This window comes from Equus asinus, chromosome 3, assembly GCF_041296235.1.
Source record: "Equus asinus isolate D_3611 breed Donkey chromosome 3, EquAss-T2T_v2, whole genome shotgun sequence".
NCBI lineage: Eukaryota > Metazoa > Chordata > Mammalia > Perissodactyla > Equidae > Equus > Equus asinus.
In genome coordinates this window covers 116012752-116026415 of record NC_091792.1, presented here as the reverse complement: position 1 = coordinate 116026415, position 13664 = coordinate 116012752, and positions in this window count along the sequence as shown.

Genomic DNA, 13664 nt, shown 5'->3' with positions numbered 1-13664 from the left:
ATCGTTATCAACTGATAACACTCATCACATCTTTCCATAAAAGAAAGTTACAAAAATTGAAGACTATGATGGACAAGAAAACTTTTTCTACTGTAAAATTTGTGTAGGGACCTGAGTAATAAACTAATATGGTAATTACAAATTATCCATTATTTAAGAGAAGTCTCCAAGCAGCTTTTATATTCCAACATTTGGTAGCCTCATTGGAGAAATGACATACCTTTACAAAACATTAATCTTCACGTTGTTCAAAGGGTTTAAAATTCTAAAATCTAAAAATTTATGCTGGCCTTTACTGTACTGGAACTGATTAAGGAAGATTTTGCATAACTGTTATTTGCAGTTCACAGTTGAGTATGTTGACATGCAAAAAGGTGAAATAATTTTCTTCAATTTGTAGATTATAGATAGAAAATCCTCAAATCCCAGAACAACTGAATAATTTTAGTTTAAATTAGTGTACTGGGGTCATGCTGTGTTTTCATAATGAGCATAGGCATACTCACTTCTACCAAATGTGTAAGGTAGGGAAATCAAAGTTCTAGGGTTGTTTTATTATTAAAGAAATGTTTTAGATAAGAATGCATCAAAATTATTATAAGTATTGCAGTTAACATACTACATCTCAAAGGCCAGTGTAAATTGAATATTACTTTTTAATAGTAATTTTTCTTAGATATTTGCAAATATAGGTACCACTTTATCAACATTCCATTTACTGAATCTTGCAATCTTTCTCTCATGCTACTTCACAGATGATAGCATACCTCATTTCCCACTCTGGAATTATAAATATCAAATAGTTCCTTATCTACCATGACGAATAAGGATAGAGTACTCAACTCAATTTAAACTAATTATTAAATTTTGAGATCCTACCTTGTGTTAGGATTTGAGGAGAGTGTCATGAGTAAAATAAAACATTTCTTCTCAAGAATCACACCAGTTGAAGAGGAGAAAAACATATCCACTAATAGTTAGGATATGGCATAATGCTGTATTTATGACGGCAGTGAGTTTTCAAGCAAAAATTTGGACACGTGGTCAGATGATAGAACGGAATATTTGTAATACTGTTGTCCTGAAAATCCAGGATATATAGTTGTATAAGTTATAATAGGTTTTAATATACCAAGAAATAAGAGAGAAATTTTATTTGCTTCCTGTGTGAACAGACTGAGCTGGAAAAAGGAATGTAATTTAAACAGGTTTTGAAGAATGGAAAGGAGTTTGCCGGTGAGCCAGAGAAGCCTTACAGGAATGGGGTGAAGGCGTAAAAAAAAAAATTCTTTTTGTTTTCTTAAAGATTGGCACCTGAGCTAACAACTGTTGTCAAGGTTCTTTTTTTTTTTTTTTAATTCTTCTCCCCAAAGCCCCCCAGTACATAGTTGTAGATTCTAGCTGTGAGTGCCTCTAGTTGTGGCATGTGGGACACTGCCTCAGCGTGGCCTGATGAGCGGTGTCATGTCCGCACCCAGGATGCAAACTGGCAAACCCTGGGCCGCTGAAGCAGAGCATGGGAACTTAACTGCTCAGCCAAGGGACTGGTCCCCCCAAAAATTCTTGATGCAAAACATGTAGCTTGAAAAACGTCAGTAGAGTAAAATTTGGCAAGTGGTAAAGGGAGTGACTCTGGAAGCAACCTACTTGGTGCAAACCCTCAGTCTAAGACTTTCTTGCTGTGTGTCCATGAGCAAGCTATTTAACTCCTCCAAAATATAGTTTCCTAACTTACAAAATCAGAAAAACAGAAGTCACTAACTCAAGGAGTTGTCGAGATGATGGAAATTTGTTAAAACATTTAAAGTGTTTAACATAGTGTCTGGAACACAGTAAATGTCAACATACAATTATTATAAAATCATGACATATACATTTGGAAAATACAAAACATTTGCATCAGACAGAGCCTAGGTTTAGGTAGGTAGAAGAAAGGGATGGGGAGTAAGGAAGTAACAAGAGAAATGGAAAAGGTAAAATTTAAGCCAGATTGTGAAGTATGTTTCCTTCTGTCCTAAAGACTTTTGATATTATATTGAAAAGAGCACAATTTATATACATATGTTTTTGAATGTGAAGTGATATGATGTTTTAGTAAAATAATTTAGGTGCTAATGTGTTGTAGCATATGCTTGAGATAGGAAAAGAATATGGAAAACCTGTAGATCAAAAGGAGAAGATTTATGAGAAAAAGTTTTAGAGTTTGGTTACTGTTTCAACATGGGAATGGACAGTGGAGGGAGCAGGTAGGGGAGGTGGTGGCTAGTAGGAATTCAAGGATGATTCTGAAATTTCTGTTTTAAATTTGTAGATGCTTAGTGATGCTGTTAACGGGTGTAGAGATTGAAGCAAGACGAGAGATTACTAAATCATTTTTATACATCTTCCACTTTAATGTTGGCAGGACGTTAGGATGATTTCTCATGAGCCTTTAAAAACACAGGTGTGGAGCCCAGAGAATTTTTTGAAAAGTCTCCATTAGTGTGAAGGTGATAGTTAAATCAATAGGCACACGAGAGATGGCAATCAGACAGTATGTATGGAATGAGAAGAAAAGAGGACAGTTCTAATGAAAAGATTATTATACTTGGAGTTGAAAAGGTTCTAGTTTCCATTTTACCATTTGTGTTTTGTAATGAGCAAATTATTCAATATCTGTCTGAGCCTCAGCCCACTTATTGAAAATGCTTCTGTGGATTCATCCTCACGGAGTTATTTTAGGAATCAAATGAAGTAAAAACGATGAAAAGTACATCGCAAAATGTAAATTTCCCAACAAACCTTACTTGTTAAAAGCAGTGTGTGATAAGTATGGATGCCTCAGATAACCAATGCTGTTGGCAGGCATGGAACAAGGAATTGTTTCTTTTGGCACACTCTCTTTTTACTTTACTTTGAGTATATCCATGAGCAGCCATGGGTGCTGTGTCTTACTTCTAATAGGAGAAAAAAGTCAATTTTATGCACAAATTACCAGAATTTAGCTACTAATAATCAGTATGGTATGTAAATATTTATGTTATGGGTTGAATTTTGTCTGTCCAAAAAAGTTATGTTGAAGTCTTTATCCTCAGAATGTGATCTTATTTGCAAATAGGGTGGTTGCAGTTGTAATTAGATAAAATGAGGTCATATTGGAATAGGCTGGGCCTCTAATCCAACATGATTTGTGTCCTTATAAGAAATTGGCCCTGTGAAGACAGAGAGACACAAGGAGAATGCCATACAAAGGTAGACGATTGGGGTGACACACCTATAAGCCTGAGAATGCCAAAGATTGCTAGCACGCCACCGGAAGCTAGCAAGAGCAGGGAAAGATTCTTATACATGTTTCAGAGGGCGCATGGTGCTGCTGATACCTTGATTTTGGACTTTTAGCTCCAGAACCGTGAGATGATAAATTTTGGTTGTTTTAATCTACACAGTTTTTAGTACCATCTTATGGCAGCTCTAGGACACTAATACAATTTATAAGGCACTTTCCAGACTACAGAATGTTTTTGTGTTTGATCATCATAGGAATGAAAATAGTACTACTCACAAAAAGGAACTAAAGTCATGCAAAAGCACACAGTAGATAGGAAACCAAAAAAGCCAAGTCATGTTTTATGATTCTGAGCCCAGTTTTCTTTGAACTAATAACATGAAATGATATCACAAAACAGGCATTTGTGGGCTTGTCTAAGTACCTAGCCATAGTTTATCTAGGCAATTTTCTTCTGAATCCAAACTATGGTTTTTCAATTAGGCTTTTCAATAAAACTAGTTTGGTAATTCTGGATTACCCATGTCCTGGTCCTTGATTCTAGATCTACAGAGCAAAACAAAAACAAAAACAATACAAGCAAAATACACTCATAGGTAAACAGGCTAATGCTTATCTTTCCTTCCTATTTATTCTCAAATGCAGGAGAAAAAAGATAAGGAACAACATTGAAACAGCGCTTAATACCACCCATTCTAGCTTCTGTTGGTGCATAAAATAGAGATTAACACAAATAAAGCGCTCAATGAACTTCTGCTGAATGAATGAATGCCCTATCCTGTTACCCCTGGATCTGTACTTACACTGGCTTAGAAAAGGCAAAAATGAACTCTCTCTAAATGCTTTGGAAACAGAGCAAATGCAATTCAGAAGAAAACGAGCAGGAATGAATATATGGCATATCTATGCTTTTTTTTGTTTTGGAAAGGCATATTTTAAAAACGGAATATGAGATGTTTTCCGCTATATATCAGTGAGTTCTAGTTATGTAGATGACAGGAAAAATAAAATGAGTACTAGAAGAGGAAATAGAAACACTTTTATGTGGGAGTTTATGTTCTGTTTTGTGTCTATAGTTGTTGTCAGATCTCTTAATAAACCAAGTCAGTGTGTATCCACATTTTCCCATCATGCCATTTAACATAAAAAGCCACAGACACATGTTCAGGAAGGCCACCTACTTTCCAAAGCTGCTAGTATGAATATATGAAAGACGAGTAAGAGCAGAACCTTCTCTGGGGTCATAGGAGTATTAATTCCAGCATAACGATTGTGGCTGGTATTCACCAGTTAGAAATGCTTTTATATGCAAATTCCTAGCACATATTCAATATTTGGAATTGGAGCATCCATGACTGCTCAATTGAAAGCAGAACTCTATTTCCAGTAGATCTAATATCTCCAACTAAGCATATATAGAAAAGGGGTAAATCAAAATGACACTTGAAGAAAAGTTTCAGTTGCCCTTTTTCTCTTCTTCAGTAACTGTTTTACGCCATGACCTCAGTATTACAAAAAATAACTGAGCAGAACACTGGTTGCAAGACATTGTCATGATACTTCCTATGTGCAGTGGCTAGGCAGGAAATTTTCATTTCATAGACCATTTGAGCCTAGCTGACGTGATTTCACAGAAGTCAGCAGGCTTTGAAAAGTTAATGATAAAGAAAAGCATTTGTTTTTGTTATTTTAAGAAAATGCTTGAGTGTTTAAAACTAGAACCTATGGAGGTTGATTAGCCATGGGGAAATGCAGATTCATTTCATTTTATTTGGCAGTGCTTATATTTATATCACATCCAGAAGAAAGAAGTACCACTAAAACAATAATATCACAATGGAAATTGTATCAAGAATGATATTAATAAAAATATAAAATATGAACAAAATATATGATATATAATGATTCATATATCACTTATAAATAACATATATTAAACATAGTCTACTTATAGCCATTTAATATAACAGCCATTTATTTTTTGCATGTAAATGCATAAAATTTGCTGTCAAGTTTCTTTATCTATCCAGTCATTCTAAAGATGTTTATTAATAGCTTGTTTCAAGAATAGGAAATATTTGAACAATGGAAAACACAAATAGAGCTGTAATTTATAAAAATATGTTACATAATGGGTAGTACCCTTGGAGATTGTTTCTATATTACCTGAAGAAATGTTCTTGCTGCTGTTTTTAATTAGAAGGCCATAGAAATATGAGTTAAGAACCCAGTTTTGATATTCTAACTTTGACTTAAAAACTAAAACTGGCGATTGTTTATTACCAGTTTTATGTCCTAAATGGATGTCCTCAATATGAACTGTGCCACTGCCTTGGTCAGACCACAGTCGCTTTCTTCTTGACTCTTGCTACACCCCGACAATGTCCCTGCATTCATTTCCTCTTTTCTCCTGACCTTCCCCACTCCCAGGTTTTCAGAGACATTATCCTCTAAAGAAAAATAAAGTACTCTTTCCTAACTGAGGTCTTCATTAGCACCAGCTTTCCCATAGAATGACACTTCTCCTCCTTACTTGGTCTAGTTTTTCACAGCCACGCCATTTAGCATCGTCTTCTGTCACTCTCACTCCTTATACCCTACCTTACACTCATCAAGTCCTTTAGGTTCTCCAAACACATTCATGAAAGTCCTCAACACTCTTTGTACTCTATTCCCATACACATGCTTTCTCGTCTTTTTAGAATTTTACCCCCTTTTCTCTAGAAAGTTCCTATTCATTATTTAACACCCAGGTCAAATGCAAGATCCCCTGTGAAACATTCTCAAATTCTCCAAAAAGGAGGCATTCTGCTTTCTGCTTACTGATAAAGTTTTGCATCTATCTCTAAAGTATCCTTGATCATACCATGCTATGTTTAACTTTCTCAGTTTTTCCTCTCTATTAGCGGCACTGCCCTATTTTACTTTGTATCCACATGCAGCAGCTAAGATGAAAGCCGTAAAAGAAATTTCTTCATTTCACTAAACAATTTTCTTCTATATTTAGTGAAATCACCAAACCCATTTTTATTTCATCTTTCTCTTATTTATTCTATAACCAAAACTGTCACATTAATAACTACTGCATAATTAATATTGTGGCACATACATTTCATGGTTAATCTTTTGTTTTTCAGTGCCAATTTAATTGTGTGTAGCTACATGCATTTGATATAAGACAGCATTGATGTTTCCAAATATGCAACTGTATTTATAACAGACACATGTTACTAAATTGATTTTCCCATTAAGCAGATTGAAAATTTGGCAATGACACTCCTTTTTCTTCTTTCATCTGAAAGATTATCACAATTTTAATATTTTCACATTATCTTCTCTGTTGTGGGTGGAACTGAGTGATGGCAACAGATATTGATTAAAAAAACAAACGAGATCACATAAATGTAAATTTCAGAAGGTCAGTACTGTGAAGGAAATTGGCATGAGTTGGAGAAGATGGAGTTGGCATGAGCAAATCTAATTAGATTTGGTAACTAAGAGAAGGTCATACCAAAAAGATGAGTTTCAAATTAATAACCCAAATAAGACATGGAGCCAAGGTAATGCATTTGCTCCAGGAATTTTCAGATTTCAGGAAGAGCAAGCCAAAAGATATACGTGGGTGAATTTGACCAATTAAAATCTGCTTTTATTATATATTTTCTGGGTAATCTCTTTCTGGAACTCTAATAATTTGAATACTAAACTTTCTAAAATGATTCTTTCTCTCTAGAAGACAATTACAAATTTAAATTAATTTACATATTGCCCAATTAAATTTCTCTGAAATAGGCAATTTTAAGGACTAGTTTCTGATTTTTTTGCTATCACTTTCTAGACTGTCTTAAATTGTAATAGAAATAACTTTTTCCTAGTTCATCATTTAGTTGCAAATGCATTCTAAGTTTTTTAAAGCTATTTTTGAACAGGCTAATTATGTGTTGAAGCACATTTAAGATTGTGATAAGTGCTTAGGTGGGAAGTGTTCCTATATGGAGGAAAGAGAAATACTAATGGGGCTAAAGTTGAGAATGCTAAAGTGAGAAAGACAGAAGCTAAGATGGGGGAAATCTCTCTTTTAGGTAATTAACATATGTTAAGAACTACCGAAATTAAACCATTAGCTCATACCGATGTAAAAGATGATATTGCCACTTTCCCTTTCTTAACTCCTACACATTAAGTTGGTTGGTGGGAGACATGGAGTTGGGAGCAAGAAATCATAAACTTCTTCTGGGAAAGTGATAGCAAACCTGAAGTGATTTCGCTCACCCGTTGCGCAGCAGGCAAATCTCTGACATTAGGTGTGGTGGAAGAAAGTAGGAATTTTATTTTTGCACAGCGCTGAGCAAGGAGAGAGGGTAGCTAACGCTGAAATCCCAAACTCCCCGAAAAGCTAAAAGTAAGGGTTTTTATTGGGGGTTTTAGGTAGAGGAGGGGGAGCATATGGCCTTGCTGGTCAGAGCTTTCCCACCAGCCTGTCTTTGGCCTTGAGACTACTTGCAGAGAGGAGGGAGCCTGTGACCTTGCTGGTCAGTAGCTTTCCCACCACCCTGCATGTCTTTGTGGGGAGGAGATAATCCAGGTGCTTGTCTTTGATGGTGTCTGTTTCCATGGAGGATAGTGGATTCTGGAGCCAGGAAGCCAGAGAGTAAGCAGGGAATGAGTGTTTTGGTTTTAACCCCATATATGCTGGGTTTAATGTGGGGAAACTGATATCAGGATTGATATCAAAAGGTCTCTATCAGCAGTAATCTATTAATGAATATGGTTTATGGGAAATCTAACATCATAGAGTAAGAGTATAGTGAGGTGTTTATGGAGGAGTTAGGGGAAATGAGTAAAAGGTTGTTTTGTGAAAAATTCAGTTAGTAACCTTTTTTTCTAATTACACAGATATCTGTCAAAAGATGTAAATATATATGATGAGGATAATTGATGACTAACTAAATATTTCCTGGACCCAAAGAGTTATTGAAATGCAGAAAAGGGCTTATGTTCTCAAAAAGATTGAACATTATTATGGTTACTAGAGAAATTATTCAGTTTCAATGTTACAGAATAAAATAGTTTTAAAAAATTTTGTTAGATCTGAAATTTTATATGTTTATGAGAAGCAAGTATCCATGATCGTAAGTTACTACCACTTCATCATACTAGCTGCTACCAAGGAGCTTTATGATATTAGCTACAATGGGATTAAGTGTTTCCCAAAGTGATAGTGGGTCTTGGTTTTTGTTTTTAATCTGTGGTTATTTTTAACAGGGAGTTTGCCATAAGTACAAAATTATTGATAGCAATTTTAATGATTGATCACAACATTCATGCAAAGAATTCATGCATTGATCCAGGCCAAAAACTAAGGTAGTAGAAAATGAAATTTATTTTACAATAATAGCCATACAGCGATGACACTAAGGCTGTACATGGCTAGTTGCTACAACTCCTGGAAAAAGAAATTTGTTCTTAGGTACTCACCATCTCCCTTTTAGCTGCCCATTACTCTCATCCTAAAATGTTCATTTAACTGCCACATGGCCTGGAAACACCATTTCTATTTTTCTCCTTGTAAGGACTTGAATATTCTTGAAAAATAAATGACTTGCTTCCTTTTTGTTTCTTACTTAATAGTTTACCTGAGGGAAAGATAGTGATATGTATGCAGTTAGAGTTGACTGGAGGTCAAATATTCATATGAAAAGTTCAATAATTATATAATACACTTGAATCTCTTAATATGTGGATGCAAACTTGTTTAATTGAAAGAAAAGTATTGTTTTTATACCATATGCTCATTTAATTACATTTTACATTGTATTTCATTTGGTTCCTTACAAATATTTTCCCAGAGAGCAATCTTCTCTTTGTATTATTGAGAATAAATTTCTTTCATGTTTCACATTTGGTATAAAATGATTGAGTACAGTAATATGCTACAAGTTTTAAGAAAATAGTTTGCTTTTGCAGTTTCTGGTTTCACAGACTTTACATAGAAAATCACAGTGGATTTACTTCTTACTTATGAAAATACTAAATTTAACAGTGTGCAAACAATTATACGCACTGTGCTTAATATTTGGAGTGACATGAATTTTTGCTTTATTGTATCCATATACAAATGTCATTAAAAGTGTCATTTTGCACTTCTATCTCAGGAAGTTGGTTCCATTTCCATGATTTTGGCAAGCTTTTAATGAGAACTAATAAATAACAAACAAGGGCACTTTCAGAAGAACATGAATTCATGAGGTGCTAGCTGGACTTCCAAAGGGCAAAATTATGTTAATGTTTAACAATGAAGTTGAAATAAAGAGAAGGATTTAAATATCTAATTCAAAGGATCAAAATCTTTATGCCGAAAGACACAGTCCAATATTGTTGATGATGATGAAAATAAAAAGACTATTTTAAGTACTCAATATGCAGCGCATGCATGATGACTCATTAGGCAGAGAAAATTATTACTGCCCATTAAAGAATTAGCTTTCACATAAATGGAAAAGTTGATTAGTGCACCTCAGAGTGGCTGGTTTCTAAAATTGTAAAATTAATGAATGTATGAAATATTTAATTTCACACATAAATATCTGTGAAGAGAAATTAATTGTTTCATACAATAAAAGTCATTTATTTTACATGCAGGATCAACTATTAAATCTGAAATCATAATATACTTTTTGACAGTATTTGTTCATGCCAATTTTGTAGCAGAGATTATAATATTCCTCTGGATTTTCAGAAATTATTTTAAGTGGAAAACATAATACTGATGGGCGTATTGCTATTAAACTAATAATTTTTGTACCTAGTAATTGTATGCTGAAGATATTTTTGAGGTTCACATGGTCAAAGACTTTGGGTTAGATATCCAAAATTTGTATTGTAGAATTATATAAGAAGACAGATAATAAAATATGCTGATTAGATTTAAGTACATTGCATTAGATGATAGCCAAAATTATAGAATGTTTAAGTAAATAAATTCAGTAAACCACACATATTTTATCCATTGTATACCATAGCAAACAGTATAAAATAACACTTATCAGAATGCAAAGACTTTAATCTTCTAAATTGGAATGACCACACCTAGGCTTAATATAATGTGTCATCATGGAATGCTTCCTTGCATTTAACAGCGAAGTCCAAGGGCAGGATTTTGCGTCATAGCATCTATACCAGTGAAAGTTCCATAATGCAAAGACGATTTGAAATGCCGGAAACATCATTAGTTATTGAAGTACAAATTTGTGTTTTGACAAATTAAAGCCACTTCAGTTTATTCTGTAAATTAGAAATAAAAATTCTTATCTCACAGAGAGGAAATGAAATATCTTAAGAGAAAGCCTTGAGGAGTTGCTTAAGTATATATAGAAAGATCGACATATGCTATATATATAAAACAATCTATCTACATATCTATCTATAGAACATATAGAGAGACATCTGTCTATCTATATATATACTATATATAAAAAGTATATAATACATATGGTACATTCTACATTCTATTCAGATATATACTATATATATAAAACTATCTATAGATCTATCTTTCTATAGTACATATAGAGAGATATCTATCTGTATATGCTATATTTATAGTACACATATACTATATACAAAAAGCATATAATATATATGGTTTATTCTATATATAGATAAATGGTTTATGTGTATGTGTGTGTAATAATTATAGTATTTACTTACCATAGATTACTTACCAAGATTATTTTCTTACCATATCAATGTCAAAAGTTCTACCCAGTTAAGTGGTTTCTATGTCCCCATGAGATCATTTTGGGATAATTGGGTCTTTCTTGAGCAACTCTCATTAGATCAGCCTTGGACCCGAGCTGATTAAGCCACCTCAAATCCTTCTGCAAACTGATGACAGAATAAATTGCATTCAGTCTGATCCTATCCTATTATGTCACCTTGAGAATTTAACCAGTTTCTATGTACTCATGAATTATGAAGTTATAACATAAAATGATGGAATACATGGAAGCATTATAGATAATGATCCCTTTTTAACCACTATATAAAATAAAACAAACAAAACAAAAACCTAAAGAACCTTTCTTACAAGTTTAAGCAAGTAATAAATCATGAAAGAATTCTCTTATTGGAGCATGTTGGCAGTACAGATGAAACTGAGACTCAAAATTCTGTCCAGAAAACTGGTACTAACATTCTGTTTAGTTTCCCAATGGATAAAACAAAGCTTAATGGGTCAATGTTTTCACTAATATGGAGGGACCATGAAGGAAGATCATACAGATTGTTAGGAAGTGAGAGACATTCTCTATGCAAAATATCAGGTAAAGAAGGCACCCAACGTGATGCGTTAAACTTACTATACTCAGTGCAAAGAAGAAAGACTCACTTCCTTTCAGTAAAAATGATGGGAACTTGGCTCTTTTTGGATATCCTCTGTATATTGTTGTCTTTCTCAAAGTATAATTCTAAAAGAAAATAGGTGAGAAGAGACAAAGGGATGAGACTATTAGTTTTCCAGGGCTGCATTACTGGATTACTGCTTCCATTACATACAGAGGAGAATAAAAGGAAAAGTCACACCTTAGTTGACTTATTTTTCCAAACATAACATACTGAATAAATAATAATATATACACTAAAACTTTTTTATTCCTAAAGAAAAAGCAGACAATGATAAAAGTACAATATTACAATTTTTTTATTGTGACACAATCTCCATCCAAGAAAAAATTATTTAAGATTATCCTTCAAATGGAATCTTTATAGAGAAATTTTTATTAATTGGCAAGACATATACTTACATATATGCATTGACATACTCATATATAACATATTTGATAGAGATACAATCTTTTAGCCTTAGAATGTTCATTTGATATGAATATAAAAATAGAATTCATCTTCCTTAAAAAGGTGATTGTCTATGACTGTGACAAATATCCAAAACTAATTGCTGCATAAAATTGAAGGATGTTAACTAATCCATCTATTATGAAAATACTATCTTTTTATCATTTTCCAGAATGTACTAAAACAAAAAAGTAAGAAAAAAGATTCCAAACACAGTAACGTATATTTTGAACAGATATTCAATAATATCAGGAGTTACTCTTTTCTATGGTAAATATGCTATTTAAAAAAAATTTGCTGATGACTAAATTTTGGATGATACATTCACAGACCACATATGCTTTCTGAGAGTGGTGGATTTGCACTGATTTCTGAGAAGGAATTGCCAGCTGAGAAGGAATTGCCATTCTTTCCTCTGAGTTTTAAGTAAAGAATCTGAATAATGCTTGAAATTTTCAAAAGAATGTAAATAAAACAAAGCTGGCTTAGAGGTAATATGCTTACAGCCAAAATAGAAAATAAACTGACTCAGTGATGAAAATCTATGTTTATTTCCACCTAACATGGGATTTATCAGATAAAATTTTAAAAAGCAAATTACAGAGAAATTCATATATATATAATACATATAAAAACTATGCCCATATTGTAGGGTTATTGAGACCAACTTGAGGTTATTGAGTTTCAAATACAAGGAAAATGTGTGCACCATCATTCTTCTTTCTTGCACAGAGGTGCCTCTGCCCATTTTAACCTTTTATTTCTTTCTCACTTTTTTCTGTTTGTATGATTATTGTAGGACTGAGGTTCTATGCCATTCAGTATTAAAGTAAAAAAAGTAGGAAAAGGAAAGAAAGAGAGAGAGGCAGAGACAGAGAGAGGAGAAAGAAAAATGGAAAAGTAAGATTTCTTCCTTTCAATATTTTATGACATTTATATTTTACTAAATAATAATTCTTTTTTTCTTGCTTACTTGCTACCCGAGGAAACATCATTTATTGGATAAATGCTTCAAAGTAAACGTCTTAAGATGGAAATTGTTAAAAATGATGGTACCAGGGCAGTGTACTGGAGCACTACATCAAACATCCTGCTTTTAACACCCCTCAAGAATGAATTGCCATATTGAAATTAATGCGCAAAACAAATGCTAAATAATTCCAAGGAATTATTGTGCCTACATTATAACTTTGTGTTTTAATACAATGCTCAACCGAGTATTTTTTTTCCCTGTTCACATATCACATTCACTATATTAACTAACGAGGTGGGGATAGGGTTTTCCTCAACTGCTAACATTTCACAAAACTTTCTAATGATCAGGCAGAATAGCATTTCCCACTTATTTAAAACTTTTTAATGATCATTTTTTCCCTCAGTGCTTAGCAAAACAGCTGTTTTTCCCTGAGACTAAGGCTTATGCCAAGTTTAAAATGTTAATGTTGTTGAACCATGTGCTCAAGCATTAAGTATCTCCAATTTCTAAACTGAACCATCTTGGCAGGTCTCACTCACTAAATAAACTCAGAAAGAGACGTATAACACT